General features: G+C 47.3%; 1 protein-coding gene across 8 annotated transcripts in view; it reads right to left on the bottom strand.

The window, feature by feature from the left end:
- IL1RAP (interleukin 1 receptor accessory protein) overlaps nt 1–1,562 on the bottom strand; it is a 105,136-nt gene extending 103,574 nt beyond the window's left edge. For 3 of the 8 annotated variants that reach the window (XR_009155798.1, XM_058188922.1, XM_058188929.1), the window contains exons 1-2: nt 1,286–1,562; nt 455–545 (exon numbers count right to left, since the gene is read on the bottom strand). The gene's annotated coding sequence lies outside the window, so the exon portion shown is untranslated. Of the gene's footprint in view, nt 1–454; nt 546–763; nt 1,183–1,285 lie in introns of those variants that run through there. The other 5 variants (XM_058188925.1, XM_058188923.1, XM_058188928.1 and 2 more) reach the window with 5 other exon arrangements.
- Between the last annotated feature and the right edge of the window lie 16,880 nt (nt 1,563–18,442).

Here is an 18,442-nt window from a genome sequence, read left to right as displayed (position 1 = left end):
TACAACACTTAATGATAGTCATAGGCTACAAATAAGCAAATCAGGAAAAGGGGAAAAGAAAAGGTGGAAAAAGGACCACAGGTGACTCACTCCTAACTCCGTTGGCCCTTTTCACACAATACGCTCCATCCGGTTTCTGCATGGATGCCTTTTGAAAACACCCAAAAAGCACCGGTGTCCAAGATTGGGCGCTTTAAAGACCTGTGGACTTCAACTCCCAGAATTCCCCAGCCATTTTTGCTGGCTGGGGAATTCTGGGAGTTGAAGTCCACAAAAGTCTTAAAGCGCCCAGGCTCGGCCACCCAAGCAAAGCCCGTTCAGCCTTAACCAGGTTAGCACAAGCCACCTTTCCCAAGCCTTCCCGGACCAGACCTGCCAAGCCCCATCTTGGACCAACCTCCCATCATCCGCAGCCGCCGCCACCGCGCGCCTCGCCTCGCCTCGTCTTTCTTACCTGGCGGAGCTGTCTCCGAGAGCGTCGGACGCATCAAAGAGAAGGCGGCTACTCCGGGCGAGCGGGCAGCGGCAGCGGCAGCATCCCCGGGCTTGAAGGGGAGAGAAGCGGGAAAGAGGGACGGCCGGTCACAAACGCAGGCTGGCAGCGGGCGGGGGCGGGGGCGGGGGGTCCGACTAGAGGACCTCGTGGGGTCCCTTCCAACCCGGCGCTTGGACGCATGCCGATTTCAGCAGCTTCTCCACGTCGCTTCCCAAGACCCCGCCGTCCGGGAAAGCCCGGACGGCTCCTCGCCCATCAATGGCGCACCCGCCAGCCGCCCCCGCCGGGAGAAAAGAGCCGAATCGAGCCCGACTGAAGGGGCTTCACTTCTTTTCCCTTCCCTTCTCCGGCAAGGCCGAGCCGATCCCCCGGTCCGCAGCTGGGATGGCAAGGCGGAGAACGAGGCGCCCGCCCGCTTGCTTCCAGCCACCGATCGCCGGCTCAGCCGCTTCGGGATCTGCCCCACTTCCCCGCCGCCGAGCTCCGCCCCTCGGGCGCGCTGATTGGAGGAGGAGGAGCCGCCCAGGACACACCCCCTCCCCGCCCCCTCACACCCCCTCCCCGGGCAGAGGAGGTGGAGGAGTTGCGGGGGCGGCTGCGGGCTCTCTGCTGCTTCTACTGCCGCCACCGGTTGCGCAAGGCTGGCGCTGGAAAGTCCGCGCTGGGCGGGGAGGGGGGGGAGAAGGAACTACAACGCCCATCGTCCACCGCCCCGGGGGTTGGGGGAGTCCCAGGGACGGGAGGAGGGGGACGTGGGAGGAGTGGGGGGGGCGTTTTTTCCAACCCTACCCCTGCAAGACTTGCCCGGCTGCCGGCGATGCGCCTGGAGGGACCCTCGCTCCGCGCTTTCGGGCCGAAGGATGCGCGATCTCGAGGGAAGCGAGGACGGTGTGGTTGTGGGTCTGCGTGTGTGTGTGCAAGGAAACACACACGCTCTGGCTTTCCCTTCCTTCCCTTGCCTGGCCGCCCCGCCTTCTGGAGCTTTGCACAACCCCGCCGCGCTTCCTGGCGTGCGAGAGGCGGATCCGTTTGCAACCCTGCGGAGAAGATCCCAACCTGAGAGGATCCGTGCAGCTGCCGGCGGGGCTGAGCCGAGGGGGTGCGGGGGTGGGGGTTTCTTGCAGACGTTTTGGGACCCCACTAGGGAACATCATCAGTGTTAGAAGGGAGGGGGGGTTTGCAGAGAGAAGGAAGACGAAAGCAAAACAACTGTCTCGCTTAGTAACAAAAAACTGGGGCTCCATTGTGGTCGCAAGCCGAGGAGCAGTCTCCAGGGGTCATGTGAGAGAGGCAAGGAAGAAGGCTGGATTCAAATGTGTGTAAAAAGTGAGTAAGACAACTCAGAGCCCTTGGGGGGGGGGAATGAAGAGAAAAAGGAGGGATTTAAATGACAAGGAAGTAGATCTCAGCTGGATCTTGGGAGGAAGATCCCTGGGCAGGGAGGGAGGGATGGATGGAAAGAGCAGCTGCACAGGCCTCTTGCCAGGGCCGCTCTCCTCTCGGATTCCTGCCCTGGCAAAGGGTCAGACTAGATGGTCTCTGGGGAACCCCCCCCCCTTTCGCCTTGTATGATTCTGTCCTTCGGTCACAGCCGGGAGGAAACTTAATTCAAAGAGAGGAATTCCGGAAGGAAATGCGTAGTACACGACCCCCACACCAACACTCTCATCTATAAAGAATTGATCTACACACAAAAACACACCCATAGAAACAGAAAACTGATCACAACTGCCCTGAGAGTTTTCTTCTTCTTCTTCTTCTTCTTTTTAATTTTAATTTTTTTGTGGCAGTTCTCGACTTACAACCACAATGGACCCCGGAATTTATGTTGCTAAGTCAAGATATTTGTTAAGTGAGTTTTGCCCCATTTTAGGACCTTTCTTGCCACGGTTGTTCAGTGAATCACTGCAGTTGTAACACGGTCGTTAAGTGAATCCAGCTTCCCCCACCCCCCCATGGACTTGGCTCGTTGGAAGGTCGCAAAAGGGGATCACGTGACCAGAGGGACACTGCGACCGTCATAAATGTGAACCAGTTGTCAAGCATCGTCATGTAAATCATATGACCCTGGGGATGCTGCACCGGTCATAAGTGTGAAAAACAATCTTAAGTCTCTCTTTTCCGTGCCGTCGTAACATTGAACGGTCACTAAACAAACTGTTGTAAGTCGAGGACTACCTGAATTTATCCCAAGCATGTTTAAATTCAAATTCCTGACGATGGAGCCACCACCTCTGTTGGACGTTGGTTCCAAAGCTTCCACCCAGGTCCTTGACTTACAACCGTTCATTTAGTGACCGTTGGAAGTTACAAAAATATTACTTCTGATACGTATTTCACACTTATGACTGTTGCCGCCTCCTTTGGTCACGTGATCAAAATTCAGACACTGAGCAACTGATTTATATTTACGACGGTCGCAGTGTGACCGACTTCTGACAGGCGAAGTCAACTGGGAAGCCAGATTCGCTTAACGACCACAGAGATTCACTTAACAACGGTGGCGAGAAAGATTGTAAAATGGGGCAAAAGTGACTTGATAACTGTCTCAGTTAGTAACATAATTTTGGGGCCTCAATTGTGGTCGTAAGTCAAGGACCTGTATTCTTTCTCATATGACTCTTGAGCTTCCCTCTGGTCACTTCGAATTTTTAACTTCCTGTTCTTAATTTTTGCTTCAAATTTTTTTTATTAATTTTTTGTTAATTACATTTCTCAGTGCTTAATACACATCGTGTTGTCTCCCTGTTCTTAATTTTTGTTTAATATTGAAAATGCTGCCTTCGGGAACAATAATTCACACCCTTCATATATTTAATATATTAATTTATACATTACACACACACACACATATATAATATATATTTAAAAGTTCCAATCCTCTCCCTCCTTATAGGCTAGACCCAGGCAGTCCTCAAATTACGACCAGAAATTCAGAGCAGAATTTCCGTTGCTAAGTGAATCATGGCCAATTCCGTGAACTTTTTTTGGGGGGGGGGGAAACGAAGTCACAATTTTCTTTTAAGCAAATCGCCGGCGTTAAGCGAATCACTCAATGAATCCGGCTTCCCACTTTGCATCTTAGAAACCGCCTGGGAAGGTCACCAGCGCCTGACCGCAGGACTATAAAACGGTCACAACTATGAGTCAGACACCTGAATTTTGATCCCCATGGGGGGGGGGTCATGGCTGCTACAGTCATAAGTGAGAGGATTAAGTCGCTTTTTTCAGAGCTGTTTTGAGTTTGGATGGTCACTAAAGGGTAAGTCGTAAGTGGGGAACTACCTGTGTTAAATATTCCTCATCCTCTCCTTCAAAATGGACTAGTCTAGAAGACCTCCAAGGTCCCTTCCAACTCTGTTATTCTAAAATTGCCTCAACTCAGAGGTACGTTGTCATGGCCTTGGGGGGGGGAGTGGGGGGCTTCCTCCCACTCACCTCATTTTAGCAAAATGACCCTTCCTCAAATCATGTTTCCCTCACCTTGACTGGCTACAGATCCTTGTTTAAAGAGTCCAAGTTTGTGGCTGGTTGCAACTCTCTCCATCACGCAAAGTCTTAAATTAAAGAATGGGAAATGGCTGCAATTAAAACCCCATCGGTGATTTATTCCGCTCTCTCATTTCAGCACCCCTGCGGAGATAACTGGCAGGAGGAAACTCAAGGAGCCCACATTATTTTAAATTAAACAATCGCTGCTTCTCCCCAGCAGAGAAATTTAAAAAATAAAAATATTGTGGCCTCCAGATTCCTAACTTCTAATTTTTTTTTTTCCGGGAGAACATTTCCTTTGTACTTTGGCGCTTTGATGAATCCGCTAATGAGCTCCACTTTTATAAAAGTGCTTTAGATACGCCGGAGAGACCGTCTTCCAGTCCCCCAAAACTTAAATTCTCCACTTCCAGCCACACCAGAATTAAATCTGGGAGCCCAACAGATTCGGGAGCAGCTTTTAAAAAGCCACAAAATTTGGTCTCCAGGTGTGTTTAATGGCCAAAGCTTTTAATGGCCAAAGCTTTAAATGAAGGACAACAATTAAAAAAAGGAAATGGAAATGAGGTGAGATTTTGCAGCAGGGAAGAAAAAAGAATTAAAAAAACAATAACAGAATGACAAAAATTGGAAGGGGCCTTGGAGGTCTTCTAGTCCAACCCCTTGCATGAGCAGGAGACTCTACATGATTTCAGACAAATGGTTATCCAGGAAAAAAACACCAATCCAAGCTTCATATCTGTATTATTATTATTAGTGGTAGTAGTAGTAGTGTTGTTATTGTTATTGTTGTTATTGTTTTATTTTTTAAATTAGATTATTATCATACTCTACAGATAATCCTGGACCTACAACAGTTTGTTCAATGACCGAAGTTACAACTGCACTGAAAAAAGTGATTTTAAGACCATTTTTCACACTTATGACCATTGCAACATCCCAAGGATCATGTGATCAAACATCAGCTGCTTGGCAACTGACTCATATTTATGATGGTCGCAATGCCCTGGTTTTGTGTGACCCCCTTTTGCGACCTTCTGACGAGCAAAGTCAACAGGGGAAGCCAGATTCCCTTAACAACCGTGTTACTTGTTTAACAACGATGGCTAGGATGGTCGTAAGATGGGGCAAAACTCACTGAAAAACCATCTCGCTTAGCAACCTAAGTTTTGGGCTCAATTGTGGTCATAAATCAAGCACAACCTGCGTTAATTTACAAGTAATTCAAGACAGCGAGCATACCTTCAAACAGCTTCCTCCTCCTTTTTTCCCCACAACAACAACCCTGTGAGGTGGATTGGGCTGAGAGAGAAGGACTTTCCTGTTCAAAATCGGCTTATTTCATACAGTGATTGTGGCTTTCTCCCTCCCTCCCTCCCTCCCTCCTTCCTTCCTTTTCTCCTTCCTTCCTTTTCTCCTTCCTCCTCCCTCCCTCTCTCCCTCCTTCCTTCCTTCCTTCCGTCCTTCCGTCCTTCCTTGTGGGTGGCTTTCCATATTCAAATTACAAAACAAGTGGAACGGTAAAAATAACATAATAAATAAACAGCTTGCCTGCAGAAGTTGTGAATGCTCCAACACTGGAAGTTTTTAAGAAGAGCTTGGATAACCATTTGTCTAAATTTGAAACGATAGGGGGTTTCCTGCAGGGGGTTGGACTAGAAGACCTCCAGGATCCCTTCCAACTCTGCTATTCCACTGTATTCTAAAACAGTATGTAAAATCCAGGAAATAAATAGAGAGAAATAAAGCTTTCCGACTATCCTGGACATCCGGCTGGATACAACAATGTGTTTAGGCAACAACACTTCTGCTTTTTTGGAACAAGGGGAATTTTTGTGCAAATTTGCATCCTCTCCTTTTATAGGGCAGGCCCTTCCTAGGTTTTCGTTTGCTTTTTTTTTTTTTAAAGGACACCAAAGCCCATTCTCAGCTCCCTGCCCGGATCTGCTCCCTTTTAACTGTTCTGGTTGTCTTTTTCATTTTTTAAAATTTTTTTTGAGAAATGAAACAGTCTCCCTTAAAAATAAACTGTTCTTCGAAATAATTTTATTAAAGAGCAACAAGCCTCAGAAAGGCCCAATATTCCTTACTTGGTATATTATATATTCCTGGAATTTGGAAAAAAAAAGTGGGGTGGTGGTGTGTGAGGAGAGGTGAGAGGCTTTCAGAGGCGATGGCGCCCTCTGGTGTCCAAAACCTTCTTTTTTCCCCTCCCAATAAGCATACAGGTAGTTTTTGACTTGATTAGTGACCATTAAACGTTCCATTGGTACTGAAAGAAAGTGACTTATGACCGTCTCAGCATCCTCATGACGACCTGGAACAGCTTTTTTTTTAATTTGCATTTATATCCCTCCCTTCTCCGAAGACTCAGGGCGGATTTCAGTGTGTAAGGCAATAGTCTCATTCTATTTGTATATTTATATACAAAGTCAACTTATTGCCCCCCCAACAATCTGGGTCCTCATTTTACCTACCTTATAAAGGATGGAAGGCTGAGTCAACCTTGGGCCTGGTGGGGCTAGAACCTGCAGTAATTGCAGGCAGCTGTGTGTTAATAACAGACTGCATTAGCCTGTTGAGCCACTTCCCAGCTTTTGCCTTTAGAAGTTGTGGGAGCTCCATCACTGGAGCCTTTCAAGAAGAGACTGGACAGCCATCTGTCAGAAATGGTGTAGGGTCTCTTACTTCGGCAGGGGGTTGGGCTAGATGACCACCAAAGGTCCCTTCCAACTCTGGTATTCTATATTCAAAGGAACAGAAGTTGCCTTCAGAAGTTGTGGGGGCTTCATCCCTGGAGGCTTTCAAGAAGAGAGAGGGCTGCCATCTATTAGAAATGATGTAGGGTCTCTGTTGTGCCTCGTCCGCCCCCCTCTCCGCAGCCGGGCCCCTCCCATCTCCTGTTATCTGAGCCAGAGACTGATAGTGAAGAAGAATGGCCTGGCATGCCTCCAACCCCCAGCTCTGGCACTATGCCCGGACAGACTGAGCAAACAAACCTCCCTCCGATAGCATGTGCGCCTGAAGCCAGCCATGAGCTGGGATTACCAGCAGCTGGGGACGAAACGATGCAATGGATAGATCCACGCTTCCGGAGGATGGAGAGGCGACGTCAGCAAAAGGAAGGGAGGGGCAGGCCTGGATAAGTGCTGAGTCATGGAGCCACACCCCATGGCCTGTATAAAGGATCTGCTTTCTGGCATTCCTTGAGTCAGGGAAAGTCTCATCTGGTTGCTGAAGTCACACCTTGGATTCCTGCCTGCCCTGAGAACTCTGACAGGAATTTGGCAAAGCTGCAGAGGCTTCGTGGCCACGCTGGATACAGACTTCCCAGACCTGGCCGTCAGAGGAGGAATGGGACACGACAGTCTCCTGCTTGGGTGGAGGGGTTGGACAAGATGACCTCCAAGGTCACTTCCAACTCTGTTATTCTATTCTATTCTATTCTATTCTCCAGTGGAACGACTTGCCACCAGAAGTTGTGGGTACTCCATCACTGGAGGCTTTTAAGAACAGACTGGACCGCTATTTGTCTGAAATGGTAAAGGGTTTCCTGCTCAAGCAGGGGGGCTGGACTAGAAGACCTCCAAGGTCCCTTCCAACTTATGCTGTTACTATCGTGCTCTGTGCATCATCTTGGCTATTTTGACCACAACCTAGGGACACTCTTGCCATCTTACATCATCGCAAAACTGCACCACGCAACGGCACAACATCTACGCTGCTCTCGTGCTCCGTTTGGGAACAAAAGTTGGCTCTGAATTGCCTCCCCCCCCTTCCGTTTCCCCTCCCCCGGGTGAATGGAAATAATATTTGGACTGCAGAAGGACGTACTTTTCAAGTGGGACTAAAAACAAAACACAAAGAAAACCGAAAAACTTGAGTGTGCTTGTTAAGAATCCTCTCGTATCAAACAGGCCACTTCAATATTTATGCGCTAATTAATGTGTTCTGCTGGCTGAGCTCCTCTTCCCACTAAGGAACGGTTGTTCCCTGCCGATTCTTTCAAGTTTTCCTCCAATTAAGGCCCAAGGGACTCCCTCCGCAGAGACATCGTCCGGGAACACGTGCTTTGGACATGTGGTCCTCGACTTACGACCACCATCAACCCAAAATTTCTGTTGCTATGTGAGTTCAGTAAGTTTTACCCCGTTGTATGACCTTTCGTTGTTAAGGGAATCATCGCCATTGTTAAGTAAGAATCTGGCTTCCCCGTTCACCTTCCTTCTCAGAAGGTCGCAAGAGGGGATCACGTGACACTGCAACCGTCGTAAGTGCAGGTAGTCCTCGAGTTACAACGGCAGTCAGGCTGAACATTTCTGTTCCTAAGTCAGACATTTGTTAAGTGAGATCTGCCCAGGGATGAAATGCTCCCGGTTCAGACCGGATCGCCCAATCTGGTAGCGATGGCGGTGGGTGGTTCGGAGAACCGGTAGCAAAAATCCCTGCCCCCCCCCGCCGCTGCCCCAGCTGAGCCGTGTGATCGTCAGAGGTTTTTTTAAAAAAACTTTTAAAAGCATTTTTTCTTCGGCCGAAAAAATGCTTTTAAAAGTAAAAAAAAAGGCCTCTGATGATCGCGCGGCTCAGCTGGAATCGTCAGAACTCTTTAAAAGCATTTTTTCAACAACCTCTTCGGCCGAAGAGGTTGTAGAAAAAATGCTTTTAAAAGTAAAAAGAAAAAGAAAAGAAAAGTTGGCCACACCCACCCAGTCACATTACCCCCTTCACCAAGCCACGGCCACAGAACCGGTCGTAACAAATTTTACGTTTCATCCCAGGTTCTGCCCCATTGTACAGCCTTTCTTGCCGCCGCTCTTAAGAGAATCACTGCCATTGTTAAGTTGGGCCATGGTAGCTCAGGCTGGTAAGAAGCCTGTTATTAAGAACACAGTAGCCTGCAATTACTGCAGGTTCGAGCCCGGCCCAAGGTTGACTCAGCCTTCCATCCTTTATAAGGTAGGTAAAATGAGGACCCAGATTGTTGGGGGGGCAATAAGTTGACTTTGTAAAAATATACAAATAGAATGAGACTATTGCCTTACACACTGTAAGCCGCCCTGAGTCTTTGGAGAAGGGCGGGGTATAAATGTAAATAAATAAATTAAAAAAAGTTAGTAAACCCGGTCCTTCAGTGAATCTGGCTTCCCCGTTGCCTTTGCTTGTCAGAAGGCTGCCAAAGGAGATCAGGCGACCCCCCTGGGACACTGCAGTGGTCATTAAACACGAGTCAGTTGCCAGGCATAATCATGCAAAAGTCGTAAGGGTGAAAAACAGTCATAAGTCACCTTTTTCAGTGCCGTTGTAACTTTGAATGGTCGCTAAACGGACTGTTGTAAGTCGAGGACTATCTATACACGCTCAGGGTGCCCCCCCCCCTCGTTTTTGATTGGCTTTTCCCCGGGGGAAAGTTTTGGCCAGCTGTTCGTCTGCCGCTTTGTCCTTCTCCTCTTCTCCTCTTCTTCAAATCTCTGGGCACCGACCGGACGGTTGTCTGTCCTTCAGAAAAGGAGCGGAAGCCCAGCCTGGAATCAAAGGGAGATTGTTCTGGAGTTAATGGTGAGCATTTAAACCTAGAACCTAGAATAACAGAGTTAGAAGGGACCTTGGAGGTCTTCTAGTCCAGCCCGCTGTTCAAGCAGGAGACCCTACACCATTTCAGATAGGTGGCTGTCCAATCTCTTCTTAAAAAGTGTTGAAGCACCCACAACTTCTGGTGGCAAGCTGTTCCGCTGACTGATTGTTCTCACTGCCAGGAAATTTCTCTTTAATTCCCGGTTGCTTCTCTCCCTGATTAGTTTCCATCCGTTGCTTCTTCTCCTGCCTTCTGGGGCTTTGGAGAACAGCTTGACTTCCTCTTCTTTGGGGCAGCCCCTCAAACTCTACTATGTGGCATGTAACAATAGCATTCCTTCGCATCCCATAATATTCTTAACATGATCTGGTTTATACTCATCTTCTTCTTCAGGTGTTGTCCGTGTGCCAGATCCTGGAGATTCCTTTTGCGAGGCCCTTCTCACCTTTTCATGAGCTTGCAGCTAACAAGTTGATAGAATCAAGATCACGTGAAGTGCTAGTACCACTTTATAATGCCTTGGTAAGGCCACACTTGGAATATTGCATCCAGTTTTGGTCGCCACGATGTAAAAAAGATGTTGAGACTCTAGAAAGAGTGCAGAGAAGAGCAACAAAGATGATTAGGGGACTGGAGGATAAAACATATGAAGAACGGTTGCAGGAACTGGGTATGTCTAGTTTAACAAAAAGAAGGACTAGGGGAGACATGATAGCAGTCTTCCAATATCTCAGGGGCTGCCACAAAGAAGAGGGAGTTGGGCTGTTCTCCAGAGCACCTGAGGGTAGAACAAGAAGCAATGGGTGGAAACTGATCAAGGAAAGAAGCAACTTAGAACTAAGGAGAAATTTCCTGACAGTTAGAACAATTAATCAGTGGAACGACTTGCCTTCAGAAGTTGTGAATGCTCCAACACTGGAAATTTTTAAGAAAATGTTGGATAACCATCTGACTGAGATGGTGTAGGGTTTCCTGCCTGGGCAGGGGGTTGGACTAGAAGGCCTCCAAGGTCCCTTCCAACTCTGATGTTATATTATGTTATGTTAAGTCCTTGACAGCTTTCAGCCAATTTTATTATCCGGTGGTACAGATAGTTCTCGATTTACAAGAGTTCGTTTAGTGGCTGTTCAAAGTTTAAGGGTGCCGCACAAAATGACTTACGACCTTTTTTGCAAAAAGTTTGCAAGGATAGGAAGAGGGGGAGAAAGAGGGAGGGAGAAAGAGAGGGAGGGAGGGAGACGGGGAGAAGTTTTGCCGTGGGCAGCTTGGTTGATGGGTGGAGAGGGAGTCAAGGCTGGGAAGTGACCCTGCTTGTCACACTGGTGTAGAACAAGAGGGAGGAAGGAAGGAAGGAAGGAAGGAAGGAAGGAAGGAAGGAAGGAAGGAAGGAAGGAGGAAGGAAGGAACGAGGAAGGGAAGAAGGGAGGGAGGAAGGAAGGAAGGAAAGGAGGGAGGGAGGAAGGAAGGAGGAAGGGAGGAAAGGAAGGAGGGACACAAAAAAGGAAAGAGGGAGGGGGGAAGGAAGGAAGGAAGGAGGAAGGGAAGGAGGGAGGGAGGAAGGAAGGAAGGAAGGAAGGAAAGGAGGGAGGGAGGAAGGAAGGAAGGAGGAGGGAGGAGGAAGGAAGGAAGGAGGGACACAAAAAGGAAGGAGGGAGGAAGGAGGAGGAAGGAAGGAAGGAAGGAGGGAGGGAGGAAGGAAGGAAAAGGAGGAAGGGAAGGAGGGAGGAAGGAAGGAAGGAGGGAGGGAGGGAGGGAGGAAGGAAAGGAAGGAGGGACACAAAAAAGGAAGGAGGGAGGGAGGAAGGAAAAGGAGGGAGGGAAGGAGGGAGGAAGGAAGGAAGGAGGGAGGAAGGAAGGAAGGAAGGAGGGAGGGAGGGAGGAAGGAAGGAGGGAGAGAGGGAGGGAGGGAGGAAGGAAGGAAAGGAAGGAGGGAGAGAGGGAGGGAGGAAGGAGGGAGGGAGGAAGGAAGGAGGGAGGAAGAAAAGGAAGGAGGGACACAAAAAAGGGAGGGAGGGAGGGGGAGGGAGGGGGGAGGAAGGAAGGAAGGAGGAAGGGAAGGAGGAAGGAGGAAGGAAGGAAGGAAGGAGGAGAGAGGAGGGAGGAAGGAAGGAAGGAAGGAGGAAGGGAGGAAAGGAAGGAGGGACACAAAAAAGGAGGGAGGGAGGGAGGGAGGAAGGAAGGAGGAAGGGAAGGAGGAAGGGAGGAAAGGAAGAAGGGACACATGAAGGAGGGAGGGAGGGGGAGGGAGGGAGGAAGGAAAAGGAGGAAGGGAAGGAGGGAGGGAGGAAGGAAGGAAGGAAGGAAGAAGAAGGCAGGAGCACCTCTCTTGAAGCTCTTCCACGGCTGCTGTGTGGCTGCCATCTTGACTTTTTTGACCGTATCCTGGAGATTCTTCTGGTTCCTTTTGTGGGGCTGCTGGGTTCCCCCATTTCTCCCGGCCAGCCTCCTGCCTCCCTCCCACTTCCTCCCTTCCTCCTTGGCCCCTCTCAACTCTTCTTTTTTAAGTCACAAATTTTATTAAGTTCCATTATTAAAAAAAAAATAATGTAAAAGTTGGACAAAGAAGAGGGAAAAGTGCAAAGAAGGAAGGAAACATTCTTTGATTCAGCGGCTTGCAAAAGTCCCGCAGCCTCGACCTCTGACCTTGCCTTTCAAGCCATAACTGCAAAATCCTTCTAATCATTGAAACCTAACATCAAAGTTTCATTTCTGCCCCCCACCCGCCCACCCCCTCCTCAGTTTCAAGCTTCAGCCCAGCCCATCCCTCGGCTCAAACAACCCACCTGCCATTCAGGGAGAGGGGGGGCTTCTGACCCTCAATTAGCAATCTCCCCCCTGCAGGGTTGCTCAACACATAAGCCATTCATGGCCCCTGCAAAAAATAATAATAATTCCAAGAGATTAATTTTCCAGGCTCTTTTGGGGGGGGGCGCTCAACCTGCGGGAACCGAGAAGCCAAAGTGCCGAGGGCCAAAATGCGCACTTAATAGAAAGTGCAAAATGGCTTTTGGGTCAAGCAATCAGCATAATTCCTTGCAATGGCCGGTTTTGTGCAGCCAAGAAGCTTAAAACGGGCTTCCCTTCGCCAACTTCCCTGCTTTTAAGGGCTGGCAACCAACTGGCTTTAATGCTGACCTGCTTTCCTCTTGGGGTGCTTTTTTTTAATTCGCAGGGCAGGTAATGGAAGCAAAAGAGGGGAGGGGGTCCATTTACATAAGCAGGGGGGCTTTTCTGCTGCCCACAGACCCCCAAGATGAAATGCAGATTAATTTGGGGAAATCAAAGCAGCAGCAAAGGAGAGAAACAAAGGCCAAAGCAGGTGCCATAGTAACTTGAATAAAGGGCACAAATATTAGCTTTTGCAGCCTTTTGATACATTTCCAAGGAGAAGTTCAAAGGGGAAGAAGAGGGACGGGAGGAGGAGGGAGGGGGGCTATTCTAGAGGCAGAAAAAAAGGGCCCCCGTTGCAGCCCCTGGAGAAGGGAAGGAGATCCACCCAGATTCCAGAAGGTAAAGGGTAGCTCACTTTTAGATTGACAGAGTTGGAAGGGACCTTGCAGGTCATCTAGTCCAACCCCCTGCCCAAGCAGGAGACCCTACAGCTGCCTCTACCTAGGATCAAACTCACAACCTCCTGATTGTGAGGCAACTAGGACTCCTTTCTCGTAGCTAGTTGCCTTCCAAACTTCAAATCCCATCATTCTTTTTTCAGCTATTTAGGATTGAGCCAGCCGTGTGCGGCAGCTGCCAAAAAAGCCAACACAGTTCTGGGCTGCATAAACAGAGGGATAGAATCAAGATCACGTGAAGTGTTAGTGCCACTTTATAATGCCTTGGTAAGGCCACACTTGGAATACTGCATCCAGTTTTGGTTGCCACGATGTAAAAAAGATGTTGAGACTCTAGAAAGAGTGCAGAGAAGAGCAACGAAGATGATTAGGGGACTGGAGGCTAAAACATATGAAGAACGGTTGCAGGAACTGGGTATGCCTAGTTTAATAAAAAGAAGGACTAGGGGAGACATGATAGCAGTGTTCCAATATCTCAGGGATTGCCCCATAGAAGAGGGAGTCAAACTATTTTCCAAAGCACTTGAAAGCAGGACAAGAAGCACTGGGTGGAAACTAATCAAGGAGAGAAGCAACCTGGAACTAAAGAGAATTTTTCTGACATTGACAACAATAAACCAGTGGAGCGACTTGCCACTGGAAGTTGTGGATGCTCCAACACTGGAGGTAATTAAGAAGAGACTGGACAGCCATTTGACTGGGATGGTAAAGGGTCTCCTGCTTGAGCAGGGGGTTTGACTAGATGATCTCCAAGGTACCTGTCGTGTCCCACTCCTCCGCTGACGGCTGGGTCCGGGAAATCCAAATCAGGCTTGCCTCTGCAGCTCTGCCCAAAGTCCTAGCAAAGTCCTCAGAACAGGCAGGAGACCAGAAAGTGACTTCAGCAAGATAAGTTCGACTTTGCCTGACTCAGAGACTGCCAGAAAGCAGATCCTTTATATAGGCCATGGGGTGTGGCTCCATGACTCAGCACTTATCCAGGCCTGCCCCTCCCTTCCTTCTGTTGCCTCCGCCTATCCAGTCTTCTGATGCGAGGGTCACTCCAATCAGCAGCTGTTGGAAATAAACCTTCCTCAGGCTCACCTGCTGTGGAGGAAGGGGAGGGGTCTAGCTGCTCCGTTTGCCTGGGCATGGAGTCAGGGCTGGGGCAGGGAGATGCTCCTTCTTCTGCAGTTTGTGGGGGCATGGAGCCAGGACTTGGGCCGGAAGGCATACATTCCTCAGTGTTGGGGAGCAGGTAAGAAGGCCCCGGCTGCTCTGAGGGCGGGCAAGACACAACAGTACCTTCCCACCCTGTTATTCTGTAATCCCAGAACAATTAATCGGTGGAACAGCTTGCCTCCAGAAGTTGTGGGAGCTCCAACACTGGAGGTTTTCAAGAAGAAATTGGACAACCAATCCTGAAACGGTTTAGGATTTCCTGCTTGAGTAGGGGGTTGGACTAGATGACCCCCAAGGACCCAAACCACTCTGTTATGCTGAAATTGGTGGCCAGTTGCATCTCTATTTACCTGTGTTTTTCCAATGTTGCATTAACTACGTATGAAACCGTCCGATTTCGGACGCCACCTTCAGTTCTCTCCCAAACGTTTTCCATCCATTTCCTTTCTCTGCTCACTTTTACGGACTCATTTTGGCCTGGGATTTTATCCTCCGCCTTCTGCTTCTCTTGCCATCCAACACAACTCTCGTTGTGTCTGGGAGGAACAATCTGTGCAGCACATGATGTGCTATCGTAAATTTCCTGCTCTGGCAGCTGAAAGGAATTCACCCCAGAGGGGTCTAGTTCTGCTCTAGAGCGATATTATAAAATAGCCCCCAACTTTTACAACTGTAACGGAACCCCTGCCATGCTTGTACGGTGCGAAGATCATAAAACGGGTCAGCCACATGAGCGACTTTCTGTATGACCATTTTCGCAGGGGTTGTTAAGAGAGCACAACGGTCGTAAAATGAGCCGAGTGTTAGCTACTGGGGCTGGTTTGGCTGAAAATTGGAAGTAAACGCAGTTTTTCGGCGAAAACATCGCAAAATGTGATCACATGACTGCAGGGCACCTCAAATGAGCATGAGTTCAAGTTCTGCCTTAGGGATGAAAGTCAGCTGGGTAACTTTGGGCCAATCCCCAGGAGACAGTGAGTTCTAGTCCCGCCATAACTCTGAAAGCTGGCTCAGCCAATCCCCAGGAGACAGTGAGTTCTAGTCCCGCCTCAGGCATGAAAGCTGGCTGGGCCAATCACTCTCTCTCTCAGCTCAACCCACCTCACAGGTCTGTTGCTGTCATGTGACCACGAGCGCAAGCGCTCTCCTAACTTCCAATGTTATTAACTGACCGGTCGTAAGTCAAGGACTATTGTACAGGGCCAGCTCAAGGGTTTGTTGCATTGCTCACATTGTCAAAATTCAGCTTCAGTTTTTAAAACTTTGCAAACTTGTTTTATTTATCCAGTGCTGGTTTTCTTTGCCACTTGGTTGTTCCAAATATGCTTGGCTTTTAAGACAGCCAGATATTTATACAGGTTGTCCTCGACTTACGACCACAAATTGAGCCCAACCTTTCTGTTAAGCGATACGCTTGTTAAATGAGTTTTGCTCATTTTTACTACCTTTCTTGCCATATTTGTTAAGCGAATCCCTTCACTTGTTCAGTTAGTAACGTGGTTGTTAAGTGAATCCGGCTCCCCCGGGGATCACGTGACCCCGGGACACTGCAACGGCCATCAATACAAGACGGTTGCCAAAGTGCCTGAATTTTGATCACGTGACCCGCAGGAGGCTGTGATGGTCATAAGTTTGAAAAACGGTCCTAAGTCCCATTTTTCAGTGCCGTTGTAACTGCGAACGGTCACTAAACGAATGTTTGTAAAGCGAGGAGGGCGAACCGTACCTCCTTCCCGTTTGTCAGCGCTTTGAGTTTAGCATTCCGCAGCTCAATTCCATCTCGGTATTCAATTTTTCCCCGTTTTGATTGCGAGCGGGTGCAGACGGATCCCATTCTGTTTTAATGTCGTCCCCAAAGGTTTGAACTGTATCTAAAAGCAATTTTATTCCTCTTGATGATTTTGTTTCTAGTGTCAAATCAACCATGTAGAAACATCTCTCGCTGGCTTGAATAATTCATAGCCTGACAACATTTTATTCAGAATTATTGTCAGTGGAATCCGAGCCATATTAAAAAGCAATAAAAACAAAGAATTTCCCATAAAAACGCAGCGCCCACCTCTTCTGATTCCTCCAAATTCTCTTCCATTTACATCTGTGCTGCTTTAGGGCTTTTTTTCCTTCTTTAATTCTTTAAGTATAATTACACTTTCCTTTTAATCCAGTTACGGGGTAGTCAATCAAATTCTCTTTGGTCATTAATCCAGGACGTATTAAGGTTTGGGGTTTTGCCTTTCAGAGTTTTTAAACATTGTTTTATCACTCAAAAGTTGGCCCTTTAAAAAAAAAATTCTCTGAAATGTTTGAATTTCTCTTTTGGCTCCAAAAAGTGCAATGAAGCTGAGATCAGGTGTTTTCAGAAAATATGGATCATGATTCTTGTCAGCGGTTTGAATGTTGTGTAGAAAGACAATGATTGGACACACATTTTCCTCTTCTTTTTTTTTACCTTTTCATGAAACATTCAGCCACAGTAAACCAGCCACCTATTAAATCTTGCTGCAACCTTTGATTGAAATGATTTGCAAGGGGAGAACGCAATACTCCAAAGCAACATTTAAATGAAATTAAATCCACAATGCTCACGTATTTCTGGAGCAGCCCAATTTTTCATATTCACAGTTTGCCCTTCAGCCCTTAATGCGTTTAACTACAGTGTTTTGCACGAGTATAAAGGTTGCATCTCTTTCTGCATCTATAACTATTTTTTTTCTGGTTATCTCAAATGATTTTTCCAAAATTACAATATTTCTTCCTTATGTTTAATGGTTCAATTAGTTTCATGTCAACCCAACGTTGATTTTTTTGAAATTGCCTATGTACCTGGAATTGCTTGATCCAACTTGCATGCCACACAAATTTCTTAAAAGTTGCCACCCCAATTTTATGACTTCTGCAATTGCTTTGTGATCCTGATTGTGTTCCTTTTTCATGCTTCTTTTTATTTCTCCATTTTTCAGCTGTCTGGCTTTGAATTTTCTAGGTGGCTAAGCATTTCAGCAAATAATTTACTTAGTTTCCCAATATCATTCTCTTTTTTGGCATTTGAACTTGGTTTGGTGGCTTGCTTTCAGTTTATAACCTAGTTCTTGTGTTATTGTGTTGCTAAGTTGGACAGGAGCTGATTTGTCTCTTTGATTGTGGGGTCCTTGAGGCTGTCTAAGCATGGTGGTTTTCTTGCAAATGTTTCATGACCCAAGTAGGTAACATAATCTGTGCTAGAAGGGAGAGGGGTATGCAGAGAGGAGAAGAAGAAGAAGAAGAAGAGGAAGAGGAAGAGGAAGAGGAAGAGGAAGAAGAAGAAGAAAGAAGAAGAAGAAGAAGAAGAAGAAGAAGAAGAAGAAGAAGAAGAAGAAGAAGAAGAAGGAGAAGGAGAAGAAGAAGAAGAAGAAGAAGAAGAAGAAGAAGAAGGCTGTGGGGTCCTTGGTTCTCTCTGAGCTTGGTGGTTTTCTTGCAGATGTTTCATTGAAGCAGGACCACAATGCTTTATAATACAAGTGCTTTATGTTTATTTGTTAGGATTATAACAAGATGTATTAGAGATAGAAGTCGACGTGTCACATAAAAGCGAAAGTATATTGCTTGGCAGAGGTGTGGTGTTGCAAGCTTTCTGTAAAGCACAGGAATATTTCTACATGCTGTTCTTTGTAACCTGTTCCAGTAACTATATATGGGCTTTTGTCTGTGACAACCAATTAGGATAACTTCTTCTTTTTCTTATGTGATATCTGTAACCAAAGGTATAAAAGATTATGCTTGAGCCTTGCTCGAGGCTCAGACCTTTGTTTTCCACGTGAGTGGGGGTCTGTGTCCAATTGTGTTGTAAATGTTGTACCTTGATGAAGGTATCTTTTCTTTTATGTACACTGAGAGCATCTGCACCAAGACAAATTCCTTGTGTGTCCAATCACACTTGGCCAATAAAAAATTCTATTCTATTCTATTCTATTCTATTCTATTCTATTCTATTCTATTCTATTCTATTCTATTTGCGCAAATAATAAATTAATTCTTGTTTTTCAAATCCTTCATGGTCTTGTCTCCTCACTTTAAGACGAAAGATTTGTATTACATCATGACCCAACTAAGTTACATCATCAGTGCTAGAAGGGAGCCAAGTTTGCAGGGAGGAGGAGGAGGAAGAGGAGGAGG

The sequence above is a fragment of the Ahaetulla prasina genome, chromosome 6, assembly GCF_028640845.1.
Source record: "Ahaetulla prasina isolate Xishuangbanna chromosome 6, ASM2864084v1, whole genome shotgun sequence".
Classification (NCBI taxonomy): Eukaryota; Metazoa; Chordata; class Lepidosauria; order Squamata; family Colubridae; genus Ahaetulla; species Ahaetulla prasina.
This window is presented reverse-complemented; position numbering and strand designations above follow the sequence as displayed.